Source organism: Lathamus discolor, chromosome 13 (genome assembly GCF_037157495.1).
Source record: "Lathamus discolor isolate bLatDis1 chromosome 13, bLatDis1.hap1, whole genome shotgun sequence".
Lineage (NCBI taxonomy): Eukaryota > Metazoa > Chordata > Aves > Psittaciformes > Psittacidae > Lathamus > Lathamus discolor.
This window is the reverse complement of record NC_088896.1, coordinates 4,068,963-4,080,939: the sequence shown is the minus strand read 5'-3', so window position 1 is coordinate 4,080,939 and position 11,977 is coordinate 4,068,963. Positions and strand designations below refer to the sequence as shown.

General features: G+C 52.6%; 1 protein-coding gene across 4 annotated transcripts in view; it reads left to right on the top strand.

The window, feature by feature from the left end:
• SEPTIN9 (septin 9) overlaps positions 1-11,977 on the top strand; it is a 134,559-nt gene that overhangs the window by 65,847 nt on the left and 56,735 nt on the right. The gene's annotated exons all lie outside the window — the stretch shown is intronic.

Sequence of the window (11,977 nt, the reverse complement as noted above, 5' to 3'; positions counted from 1 at the left end):
ACCGGGCTACGGTGCCTTTTGTTCCAAGCCACTGTACCCGGGTGTTATCTGCTAAGGCAGGATCTTATGGGATGTTTTTTCCTTTCCTGCCTTTCCCAAGTTGGTTTGTGCAGATTTTTAGCGGTAAGTACAAGCCTGACGAGACTAAAAGTCTGTGAAACCCCAGGCACTGGCCTTCTGTTGACTCCCAGATTCTGGATGCGGACACAGCCCCGGAGTAGCTGGGAGGCAGACAGCGAACCCAAGTTTCCAATATGTCCATAGCGGGAGCTGCCCGCCCTCGAAAGCTTCGCAGTTGTCCCGTGGCAGAGCTCCAGTTGCCCGACAGCGTTGCCTCCCCTTGGAGTGTGGACGGGGGGTGCCTTCTCCCTGGGTGCCTGGGGCTCATGCCCTGTTTGCTGGCTTTTCCAGGCAAGAAAATAAGCTCACGGGAAAGCGCGCTGCTGCCAGATGGGTATGGGAGTGAGAGACAGGCAGAAGGAGCGGGGAGGCTGTGTCTGAAGCGGGCGCTGAGAGATCGGCTCGGGGGAGCTCATCTTCCCGAGCGCAGTTCTGGAAGAGCAGCTCCGTCCCTGCGCACTCACATCCTGGCAGCGACCCAAAGCGAGCTTCGTGCAGCGGTTTCTAGAAAAAAAAAACCCCAACCAAGAAGTAGTGGAGCTCTGGGGGCCGTGATGGGAGCTTATCCAGGGGCTGCGTGGGGATGGCGCCTGGCTGCGGGCTGGGATAGCTTCACCGCCTCCCGGTGAAGCCAGCCTTGCCTTTGGGAAGCAGCACCGTGGTGTTTTTCCTCTGGGTAGCTGAGGAAGCTGAGAGCACGAGGGTTCCTCTTCCAGGTCAGGCAGGAAACGAGTGGCAGAGCTGGGGTCCCTGCAGCCCTTGTTGGAAGGTTTAGCCACATTCCTGGCCTCTGTTTTCCAGCCCTTGGGCTTTCTTCAGCTAAAGTTGGGAGTGGATGGCTTAGCAGGAGGGTGAGGAAAGTCACGTCCCTTAGGAAGATTGGGACTGACAAGTGTTGGGACATAGAGAGCGACCCGAATACACCATCAGTTTGGCACTCGGGGTTCAACGGCGCCTTTGTAACTGTCCTGTGAGCACTTGGATGCTTCCCCACCACAGGGCTCCCCAGTGCTGATGTAATTACAGCCTTTCCTCTCCCTGCTCCAATTGCATTTAAATCTCAGAAGAATGAGTAATTCCCTACTTGGATATGATAAAAGCTTTGCTGTGAGCCCTGGGGCTGCTTGTTGGGGCTGTGTGCTCCTCGGTGGCACCGAGCTGCTCTGCAGTGCCATTTTTCTCAGTCCATGGAGCGCTTTATAGCTCCTGCCTGTGCAGAGGGAGAGGCTGGGGGAAACTCTGTGCATCTGCAGCCAAAAGGTATGCCCTTGCCCTTGAGCAGGGATCTGGGCTACTGTTTCACAATTCAATCAGTTTTCTGGGTTGCAGAGTAGCTTCCTAAGAACAAGGCAATTAATTTCCAGGCTGTAAGGCAGGAGATGCAGTGTTCGTGCCTGCTGGGTGGGTGTCTCGGCCCCGGGCAGCCCGTGGCCAAGCAGGAAAGATGAGCCAAAAATACCATGGAGCAGAAACACCAGATCCCCCAGCAGGCAGAGCCCTCTTTGTTCTTGCCGCTCACACACTGCCTGCCCTTCCGAACCACCCTGGCCGTTCCTGCCTGCTTTCCTCACAGCATTGATGCCTGGCATGGGACCCACAGTTTTCTTGTCCTCGCAGGGAGCTGCAGGCTCGGCTGTGGGCTGCTGGTGTGGGAGCTGCCAGTCCCTGTGAGTCTGAGGAGGATGCAAGGGCTCTTTGAGAGGGGAAAGGAGTACAAGATACAGCTTAGTTTCCAAATCAAAGCAACATGAGAGAGGGAAACACAGCAGGGCGAAGTGCATTCTTCCTTGTGCCTGATGATGGGTGTCGTCACTCCACGCAACAGAACGTGTGTCCACCTCTCACCATGCAGCAGGTCCCGCAGGGAGGGCACTAATCCTGCTGTTTGACTGGCAAAAGCTTTCTCATCTCTAATGGGGGGAGCATTGTTAGGTCTGTGGTCTGCCAGGATTTACAGAACATAATAGTTCTGCCCCATGGCTATTGATTTTGGCAGGGTTTGGAAGCATGGCTGGCTCAGCTGTGGTTGCGGCAGCACTTCCCAAGCTCACCTCTGCCTTGGAAGGGACTGTTGGTTGCTCAGCTCTCCAGGGTCTCAGACGTGGATCCCTGAGCTGCAGGGAAGGGAATGTGTAGCAGTAAATGGGATGCTTGTGCAGTGTGTTAACATTGTGTAAACACCAGACCGTCCTGACCCTGTTCATGTTGGGTGATGCTGGAGTGTCAGTGACTGCAGAGAGGGGTGGATGTTCCTGTTCACAGCTTTGGTTGGCTGTGATGCCTAAAGATATCTCCAAAACATGATACTCATCTTCCTGCTAAGGATTTAGAGCACTGTACACTCACAGTCTACTGTCTGGTAGTAAGAAGAGAGATGCTCCAGCCCCTCATCCCAGTGCGATGTGGCTGCTGCTGAGCAGAGTCCCAGGGGTAACTGAGGTGCATTTTTGCTTCCAGTTGCTGCTGGTGAGTTGGCAGCAGTGATGCTGAGCACTCCTTGCCTTTGCCAATGCTGTCAGTCAGCACTAGATTCATTTCCTTGTAATGTTGAAAATACAAATGTCACGGCGGGTGCAAGCTGCGAGTGCTGATAAATGCTAAGTGGGGCTGTGAGGGTGTGGAGTGTGCCAAGGGGTTCAGTGTGATGGCCAGAGCTAGAGCCTTTGGGGGGGGCAGGCAGAAACTATGAGACAGCCTTTGCTTAGTGTTATTTTTCTTCTTCCCCACTCTTGGACACTTTCCCTACAGCCATCTACTGCTTGCACTGCCTGATGAAGGCTATTGCTAGTATTTCACCCACAGACTTCTTCTCAGTGAGGTCCTGACTCATGCTAAGTTCTGTCCTGGTTTTAAGGGTCATTGAAGACAAAGAAACATCAGCCAGGTTGTTTTTGGGAGGGGGCTGTATTAGAAATAGTCTTTTCTATGTGCATGAGTCTCACGGGCTCGTCCTTAAAATCTGCTTGGGCAAATGCCAGGGATGTCTGTGGGACACGTGGCCGTGTTGCATCCCCTGTGCTGCTCGGGGCTGCTGTGCCTGCTGCCATGGGGAGCAGCTGCTGCCGCCTGCTAATATTAGCAGGAATGTGCCAGAGGGATGGTCACAATGTTATGTGGGTGATGCGGCTCGAATTCAATGTGGTGAAGAGCCCCAGAGAGGGGATGTGCTCCGTGTTTGTGTAAGCATCCCGCTGAATAAGGATTCAAGGTCTATCCTGGCAGCCATGCTGAAGGGGCTGCAGAATGAGTGCTTGCCAGGGCTTACATCCATGGGAATGGGCTGGAAGTCTGAGTCCCACTTGTGCAGAGGTTCAGAGCCTGGAAAAGGAAATGCAAAAAGGTTGTTCAGGTGATATCCCACATCATCTGAACTCTCTGAGTGAAGCAAAGCTCCTGAATATCAATTGTTGGTTATACTGCAACTGGTCTCTTCTGGTATTCTTCATCACCAGCCCAGCATGGGTAGCGCCACTGACACTCTCCCAGCTGAAAGATGTAGAATGCTCTGAGACAGCAAGTCACCTCTAGTATCCTCAATGATGAGCTTTATAGATGCTTCAGAGTTTTCTCTCTGTGGCCACTCTTCCTATCTAAGTGCCTGAATCTGAGACAAGAGGATGGGTTTTTTCTGCCAAATCAGTGTAAGGAGGAAGAGGCAGGAGCCAGGGGAAGGTGCCTGTGGGAAGGCAGGAGTTGTGTCTTTTCCTGTAGAAGTTGTATCTTCCCCTGTAGAACTGGCCTTCAGTAGAGTGGAAAAATCCTATCTGCCTGGTTACACCAGCAGGGACCTGCCATTGTGGATTGTTGTTTGGGTTTTTTTCCCCTATGTATATTTAGTTCCTGGGGAATAATAAGGTTGTGAGGGAGTGGGAAGGGGAAGAACAGGATGTAGATCTCTCCATCCATGTGAGCTGGGCTCTGGGGATGGCCTCTGGCCCCGGTTAGGATGTAGGCTCTTCCAAAGGTCATTGCTTATAGTCATCTTAAGCAAGAAGGGCTGGGCTGCATGTCCTTGGGGATGGGCAACCACTCACTGCAGCGTGGACCAGAGTGTCCTTGGCTCCGTGTCAGCATGGAGGGTTTCCAGTGTTGGCTGGTGTGGCTGAGCTCTTGCTGTCCACTGGAGATCAGTCCTGAGCAAAGTGAGCACAGTGCTGCGCTCATCGTAAAGAAACCTTTCAAAAGTGGCTGGATGGGAAGGGACAGAAAGAGGATGAGGCTTGATACTGGGGCCTGTGCAAGTGTACTGCTGGTGCGTGGTGGTAGGTCAAGGTTTGGAGCGTGTACACCATGCTGCCTCTTCCAGGTACTCGCCAGTCTCTGGGATCTTGTAGCATCTTTCCCTTAGTAAGAAGCTCACCTAAAATATAATAATTCGCCTGCTTTACTCTTTGCTTCTTGGTGGTTTATGGCAGTGAAGTGAGTAGGAAGCAGCTCTAGAACACGTTGGGTTATGCCTAAGGGATTTAAGTGACCATGCCTACATCTCTTGGCCGATGCCTGCCAGCAAACCTGCTGCTGGGAGTCGTGGCACCACCAAGGGACCTGTGGCCTCACTGTCTGGGTGCTGGGTTAGTTGCTGTTCTGCAGCCCTTCCTTGCAGGGAGCTGCTCAGCACATTTTCCCAGGAGTCAGGACCCAGACAGCAGCCGCAAAAGCCTGGACTGGGACTTGTCATAAATCCAAAGACAATAATGGAGACTGCAGAGCCCATAATCACTGCAGATATTCATGTTTCTGACTCTGATATTTGATCTTTAAGGCAATGTCTTTCTGCAGGACCATTACGCAGGCTCTTTCCCTCTCCCAACCTTCCTCCCTCCTTTCTCCTGCTGCAGTGTGCTTTGGCACTTTAGTCCTTAGAGGCGGGACGCGGATGCAGCAAGCCAAGTGACCCTAAATCCTGGTTAAGCTTATTTGAAGCCTGTAAAAATGAGTTGATGGGTCTGAATCCAGTTCCCATTGGGGATGTGCTTGTTTGGTGGGGTTCAGGGAACTTTTTGTGGGACAGGGGTGGGCTCTCATGTCCTTCAGCGTGGGGCTGGGGTTGTGTCCTGGCCACTTCTCATTTCATACCTCCATGGTATCATTTGGTCCTGGCACTCCTCTTTACTCATGGAGTTATCAGCAGTTTGCACCCATCTGGTGTGCTGCTACTAGAAAGAACCTCTTTTCTCCTTTCCCTGATGCACAAATGTGCTGGTGAAGAGTAGCTCTTGGGCAATGAAGGGGTTTATTATCACCTTCAACTTATGCAGAGTTGTCCCGAGATTAATGAGAGCTCTTATCTCCTGCTGGCTTTGACTCAGGCTTTTACAGTGATTGCTTTTGTGTGCTTGCTGGACTGAGCTCAGCACTTGGGTCTCCTGGGGACACTTTCAGAATGGTGACTCAGGTGCAGGGTCCGTCCAAGCTCCCTCTTGGCTGGTTTGCATGCCAAAAGGTGCCACACCATGGCTGTCAGGGCAGTCTGTCCCCTGCACCTTCCCAGCTCTGCAGCAGATACCCTGTTGCTGGCACCCAAGTTAGGACAAGATGGGGTAGGGTACCAACAGGTTGTCTGGGTGTAGACACCACCAGCATCAGACAGCCTCCTGTGAACTGCAGGGCAGGGGACACCATGACTACATTGCTCTATGCCACCATCCTCCTAGCAATAGAGGTGATGGTTTGAGCAACCATCACAACATTATACAGCCCCTTGCTCCTGGTGAGTTTGGTGCTCTCCAGCTTGTCCCAGCCCTGGGAGTTGTGGCAGATTAACAGTGAGGGCATCAGCACACAGCATCACACTGGCACTGGTCTGCTGGACTGCGCTGGGAGGGAAGGAGGATGCTGAGGTGTGGGGTTGGGAGTTAGTCTTTCTTTCATCTGATCACTGGAAGCCCCCTTCAACCGAGACACCAGAGCTGGCAGCGGTGGCACCAGCAGAGCCTGAATGGCTCCTGGGTCCTTCCTTTAGCCAATTTTGATAATTTACCTTTTTCTGTAGCTTTTTAAGCATCGTGTTGCAACATCACCTCTCAGAGCATCTCCTCAAGCTCAGACTCAATGATTTAATCACACCCAGTCCCCAGGCTGATCACCCACCTGAGTCACACCTCACGTTCCCTGCCTGGGTGTTGGGAACCATGCGAATGGTGTCTGGGTGCTTCCTAGACCCGGTACAGGGCAGTCTGGGGTCTGCAAGACCATCTGTAACGCACTTTTGTCTTCTGGGTGATTGGAAGGTGTTTTAGAAATATTGAACCTAACCAAACCTGCAGTCCCCCGGGAGGCACAGAGAAGATTTATCCTTCTCCTGCCTCCTCCCCGTATGAAAGGAAACTGGAGCACAGGCAGGAGGCAAAAGCTGCAGAGAGCCTGTGGCAGAGCCAGTAATGCAATCTGCTGGGCTTGAGACCCTGTGTTTGATGTCATTTGCTGTACAATTATGAAATGAATAGAAGGGATGTAAAACAGACTGCTCTGATCTGCAAGCATTCTGCTGAGGGTTAATGGTTATATAAACCAAAGTGTAATGGAGAATCAAAGCTAAAACCATTCTAGAGCTGTGTTATAGGGACTGGAAAGCTGGGATTTTGGATTAATCTTGGTGTGGATTGTCTTTTTTTTCCACTCTGAGCCCCAACTTTGCTTTTGCATGGTCATTTCTGGTAAATGAGGAGTTTGCTGCATTGGTCTGAGGCTGCTCTGTAGCTTACTGCGTGTGAATGCAATGCTGCTTGAAAAGCTTTGCTGAATGTCAGAGCCTTGAACTTGCATTTATCCCCAGATTTCCTCCATGGCTCAGCTCCTGGTACTGGTTGCCCAGTTCAGGAAGGCAGTGCAGATTAGCAGCACATTGCCAGCGTTAGCTTCTACACATGATTTGTGTCAGACCATGCAATCGATCTATTGCAACTTCTTCTGAATGCTGTCTGTAAAGTCAGTAAAAGGATTTATTTGAGCATAAACCATTCATAATCTGACTCCAAACAGAGTAGGGTTCAGGCTACAACAATGGATTGGTCATTGTGTATTTTTATATGTGTTTATATGTACGTATTGCAACAAGGTTGGTTTATTGGAAAAAGAAAGGTGTGAAATCTCTTGGCATGAGCATGGGGAGGGGATCCAGCAACTTGAACTTCTCACTTACTTTGGATGACCAGTACCTTCAGGAAAGGTGCTTTTAAAGTTTCCTGCCTTCATTTCTCAAGGTGGAAGAGGGCAGCTGAATATCTCAGGCTCTTTTGAAGCTGGTCCTGTACTCACAAAGTCCTGCCAGTATGTGTAGCATCGCTTGCTGCCTGCACTGCCAGTGAACTTCCCATCTCAGCCCAATGGTTTTGAGGGGCTTGGTGCAGTTGCGAGCACCTGGTTGTTGAGGATGGGATAGAGATACCCTCCTCTGTCCCTACAGGACCTTTAGATTTGTATATACACCCTACAGATACATGAAGAACCATCCTACTTGTCCTTGAAGCTGAGTCTTTAGTTCACTACAATGCATCTAGTTCTGTTACAGATGGCAACAGCTGTTCAGCAGCATTATGGACAGTAGGTCTGAGAAAGCCAAACCCAGGTGGCCCCATGGTAACATGGGCAAACACACTCTGCACTTGAGCCGGGCCAGAAAACTGCTGTGAGCATCCTGCTGCCTGGTGGCAGGGGTCTGGGAAGCTTTAAGGGCTGTGAGCAGTTAATGCTGTGTTGAGTTTCCAAGGGTTTCCTTGAAAGATGAGACCTGCAGCCTCCCCCTCTTTCCTCCCCAGGAACAGGAGGTGACCATCTGGTAGCAGTTTAGAGAAAGGCAGCGCTCTCAAACGGTACCATTGTATGGTGTGAAATAACGGGGGCCTGGCTGCCCCGCTCCCATAAGGCTCTTATGTGTTGGAAAACCCAAGACCAGCTTTCCGTGCCTAAGCAAGCAAGCAAATGTAACCCTGGGGTCACAGCACCACGTGAGGGGCAGGGGATGCTTAATGGGAAGCAGTTGGGCACTGTGGCCACGGTGAAGCCTCGGGCTCCGGTTGTGAAGCAGGTCCCGGAAGAGGCAGCATCCCTCACTGTTTATTTTGGTCTCCTCCTGAGCTCTGTGCATAGAGGTTTCCTTGTATAAAACATCCCCTTGACTGTTCCTTGGGTATTCCATTTAAAAAGGGAAGAAAGAAGGAGCAGATGTTCTCTCCTTGACCCTTCCTGGGTTTCATGGGGTGCCTGGAACTGCCCTGTGGGGTGGGATGGGCTGTGGTGGATGGCATGCTGTGTAACCCTGGTGCTTCCCGTCAGGAGATGTGGAGCCCTTGGGCAGGAGCCAGGGCCTTCCATGGCATCTACGCACCCTTGGCTTGGCTGGGACCTCCAAGGAGGGACTCTCCTTCTGGGAGAGGAGCATGTAGATAGGAGGCCTTGGCCGTGAGTCGCTTGGTTGTGACTCCTCTGGAAAAATCTTGGCTGTTTTATGAGCTACTGGGATGTGAACCAGACCTCTGCCTTCTCATCCTAATTTGCAAGATCCCTAAAGAGCAGCATTGACTGGTGGCGTGTTACCTGCTGGTGCCTGGCTGTGGGGTGGCTGCGAGGATGCAGTGGCCACACTGTGCAGACACCAGCACTGCAGCACAGAGTAGAAAGAGACTGAATATTTTGCTGCTTCTTGAGCCCTGTGCCTGCTTGGGGAGTGTTCAAGCCTGGGATGAAGACGTGCGTTACTTTCCCAAAGTGCCTGGTTGGCAGAGACCACGTTTAGGTGAAGATTGTGTGTTTGCAGGAGCTGCTGCCATTGTGGGCAGCCAGCAGAGCTGCCTGCAGCCTGTGCCATCTCAGCCCGTGCCTCTCTCATCTGCCAGGGCCATGGCTGTGTGATGCTGAGCAAAATGCCGCTACTTCAAGAGGTTTGCAAAAGTCTGCTCCCCAAAGGGACACTGCAAAGAGCACTTCCCAGCCAAGGCACAATGCTTCTGGGCAGAGATTGGCAAGAGAAGAGGTTACATCTGAAAGGAAACACTTGGAAGTCTTATTTTGGGCCTTTCTCTGCTGTGGGAGGGGAGATGCCGCCTTCAGCAATGGAGGATTGAGCCAGAGCTGCCTGAATTGTTTTGGAATCGGTTAAAAGGAAGTGGGTGTTGATGGCAGCACTGTTTTGTGCTCACTCCCCATGGTGCATGCAGCTCCAGAGGAAGAGGAGGAAAGAGGCACCTCTGCCTCTTTCCCTGGCAGCCGCCTCTGGCACCAGCCAGCTCAGTGGGGATGGGGACGAGATCGGATGCTGCTGGTGGGGATGGAGAAGCCCTGCTGGTCCTGAAAATTGCCTGGGAAATTACATAATGGGGATAACCCTGCAGTGAGTCCATCCTGGGCTCTGCGTGGGGCTGGGACACCTTGGCCCAGGGTGTCGGGGACATGTGGCCTCACGGGACCTAAGGCATTAGCCACGACTGCTGGGGTAGGACCCAGCACTGCGGGGTGGGAGCAGCATGAGGGCCCTGCAGCTCTGCCCTGCCTTCAGCTCCTGTTGCTGTGGATCGGCCAGCTTCCCTGCAGGAAGCCGGGAGGAGGGTCATTGGAGCAGAGGCTGTTTACTTTCCTTTCTTGGCTCTGCGCAGGACAGGCTATTTTTAAGCTTTTTCTCTTTTTTTGAGAGTTGCTTTGCTTCCTGAGGTCCTTCTCTCCTCTCTGTGCAAGGCGCAGGAGAGAGGCAATGGTGAGCAGAGGAGCTGCAGTCCTGCACCAAGGGGCACCACTACTGAAGGTGGCATCCCTGAGGATCATGTTTGTGGCTGCGGGTCTCTGTCTCGGAGGTGGAAACACAAACTCTGTTAGTCACAGGCCCCATCCTTTCTCGTGCCTGGGATGCGTGACCTTCTCCATACCACACCGGACTTGGGGCTGGGGCCACATGTGCCAGCAGGACCAGCTGGGTACTGGAATCCCTACGCAACCAGGACATCCCATCCTGCAGAGAGCCATGGTGGGGAAGCTCCCGGGTTGTCTCCAGTCACATCAGTGACACTGTTGCTGAGGGAATGCCACTGGGATCTTGCTGTCAGGAGCTGCCAAGCTATTTCTAACCTTCACGTGGGGTGGTATTTCCTTGCCCAGCCCCCTGGTACCTGCTTACTGTCCATTGGGACCACAGCTGGCATGGCTGGATGGCTCGAGTCTCCTGTGGTGCAATCGTGGTTTTCCAGCTCTTCCTTAGGCTTTTTGAACCCCTTTGTGTCTGGGCTTTGACCTTTCTCTCCTTTCTTCAGCAGGGCCCAGAAAGACTTGGAGAAAAGCCATTTTGGGTGTTGTATTCAGTCCAGCCCTACGATAAAGGCAGGGGATGGCTGTGCTCCAGAAAGACTGCTGGTGGTGTTGGGCAGGTTTACCCTGGGCTTGGGGCACTCTGAGAAGTCTGAAGTCAAAGGAAAGGGCCATGTGCAGCAGCACCAGCAGTGCCATCAAGTGACCCACCCACCACCCAGACACTGCTGCCACCATTCCTTTAGCAGCAGCAAGCGGCACCAGAGGAGCTGAGGTGATGGAGGTGGTTCATGCCATGACCCCTCCAAGTTCATCCAGAGCTCATTGTTGGGTCAAAAAGAAATCCCCAAATGCTTGGGACTGAGAAATTTCCAGGGTGATTAAGGATTTCCAGGTTCATTAAGGAAAGATGTTTGAGTGTTTCCTTTGCTATTGGGCCCCTTAAGAGCATTTTGCTTCAAACTGTTCCTTCAGATGCATTTATCATGAGGTTATTGGGCTGCTTTGTTGAAGGGAATAACTAGAGGCCGAGCTGAAGGAGTGATGGGCAGGTTTCAAAAGCCTGATGTGGACACAACTGAGACCCCATCCATTGGGTTGCTGGCAGTGCCTGGCCAGGCTGTGTCCTTCACTGCTCTTGCCTGCCTGGCACTGCTTGAGGCCAGGGAAAGCTCCCCATTAGGTTGCCCCTTCCTCTGTCTTTGTTTTCCTGCAGAATGCAAACTGGCCTTGACTGGTGCATTGTTTTAAACTTGGGATTTCAGGGAAAAAATAGCTAAAATGCCATTTTCTGCATTAAAGGTGTGATGGAGAAGGAAAATGATAGAAAAGTCTGTGCTGGGAAGCCTGAGCTCCAGCTCAGTTTTGGAGACCTGAGAGTTCCGGACAAGTTGGAACAGCTCCCAGATGTGTCAGTTTTCTGGATTAATTGCTCTGGGGGTGCTGAGAACTGAGGCTTAGACACAGACCTGCAGCGCACAAGATGTGCCAAGCACGGACTGCAGGGCAGTGGTTGCTGCAGGGAGCATCTCCTCTGCAAGAGGTTGGTGGCATGGCTGGGTGAGCTCTGTGTGATTCACGGAACAGAGAAAATGGAAGAAAACCATCTCTGTTTTACTTCACTGCCTCCCTCTTTCCTTCTATCAATGTCTGCATATTTTGGAGATGCAGGACAGATCTTCCTGTGTGGCTTGTCCAGAACGGGAGCCCCAGATCCAGGGATCTCTCTTTCCTCACCATTTCCTTTGGGAGCTGCTGCCATGGGATGGGACCACTGCTGTCCCCAGCTCCTGCTGCCCAGGATGGGATGGAAGCGCTGCCTATCCTGCCTGGAGCAGGGGGTGGTGGGTGTCAGCAGCTGTGTTTGCAATGGCTGGTGGAGCAGAGGCATCCCCTGTCCCACCAGCTGGACACAGCCGTGCCAGATGGCTCCTCTCCAAGGAGGATGTGTCTGAGGGATGGAGGGTCCCTGGGCCCCCTGGCCTTGCCCCAGGTGTTCAGAGCAGCCCCATGGAGCAGAGGAGATGCTCCCTGCGTGGTGGCTCTTCTCCAGCTCCACCCCGGGGGTGGGTGGACATCCCGGGATGGGGGAAGGCTGTGCGCCAGCCTCTCCCCCTTCTGCTGG